Genomic DNA, 1,493 nt, shown 5'->3' on the forward strand with positions numbered 1-1,493 from the left:
GAAGCCATAGGGGACAAAGAGCCGACAATCCCACTCCGAACAATAGAAAGGACGACCCACTCTACTATAATGGTAGAAGGGGGGACTGAGGCAGAACACGCTCGTGATCAAACATGCAGCACACTGCGCGCCAAAATTACACAAAGGATGATGAAATCATAGGCTATGTAACAATATATATACAAACATATATATATATATATATATATATATATATATATATATATATATGCATATATATATATATATATATATATATATATATATATATATTTTCATTGCCAGACGCCATGTATCCCAGACGGGGTGGCCAATGGCTTAGAGTTAATTGTTTTACAGGGAGGGGCACTAATCCTCCACCAACCCCACTTGACATGTAGGGATGCCAACAGCATCTGGTGTTCCCAGGCGGTCACCCATCCAAGTACTAACCAGACCCAACGTTGCTTAACTTCGCTGATCGGATGGGAATCGGTGTACTCAACGTGGTATATATATATATATATATATATATATATATTTTGCCATGCGCCTTAATCCCGTAACGGGTGGCCACAAACAAATCGCCTCCATGTCGCTCTGTCCCCCGCCATTTCACTGCCCTGCTCCCAGCTTACATTCCCCTCTCTCATATACATCTCCACTTCATCCTTGCATCTCATCCTCGGCCTCCCCCTCCCTCTCCCTCCCTCCACCTCACTCACATACACTCTCTTCATCAGTCTCTCACTCTCCATCCTCTCCACATGTCCAAACCACCTTAATGTGTTTCTCCTGACGTTTCCTATCACATCCACATCCACACCACAACACTTCCTTAATTCCTCATTTGTCAGTCTCTCTCCATGTGACTCCACATGCTCCTCTCAAATAACTCATTTCCACTGCTCTCACTCTTGACTTGTGTCCTTCCAACAAGGTCCAAGCTTTACTTCCATACTTTAGAGTTGGTATCACAATACTGCCATGTAGTAACTTTTTCACTTCCATGCTCACTTCCCTGTTTCTTATCACTGCTTTCAATGAACCAGCAAACTTTCTTCCCTGCTGCACCCTTTCAAGCACTTCACCCTCTGAACTTCCATCCTTACTCATCACACTACCCAAGTACTTAAACGCCCTCACATTCTCCATTTCCTCTCCATCCAGTCTCACTGTACATTCACTGACTTCACCTCTCTCGAAGACCATAACTTTACTCTTCCCTACATTCACCTTTAGATTCCGTTTCTAACACACTGTCTCAAACTATCCACCAAGCCCTGCAGCTCCCATTGGTCTTCATTTAACAACACAGTATCATCTGCAAACAACAGTACAAGGAGTTTCCAAACACTGCCCTCTCTGACTAGGGCCACTTCAACATCCACTGCTCTACCTTGCATCTCTTTTATAACCCCATCCATATACAGTACAGACTGAACACCCATGGAGACATGACACATCCATGCTTCAATCCAACCTTCAAATACAAATATTCACTCAGTTCACTA

General features: G+C 43.4%; 1 pseudogene; it reads right to left on the minus strand.

The window, feature by feature from the left end:
* Positions 1–383: 383 nt before the first annotated feature.
* On the minus strand, positions 384–502 carry LOC145412028 (5S ribosomal RNA; annotated as a pseudogene).
* Positions 503–1,493: the final 991 nt, after the last annotated feature.

This window comes from Coenobita brevimanus, chromosome 91, assembly GCF_032717465.1.
Source record: "Coenobita brevimanus isolate Jiangsu-jjx chromosome 91, ASM3271746v2, whole genome shotgun sequence".
In the NCBI taxonomy this organism is placed as follows: Eukaryota; Metazoa; Arthropoda; class Malacostraca; order Decapoda; family Coenobitidae; genus Coenobita; species Coenobita brevimanus.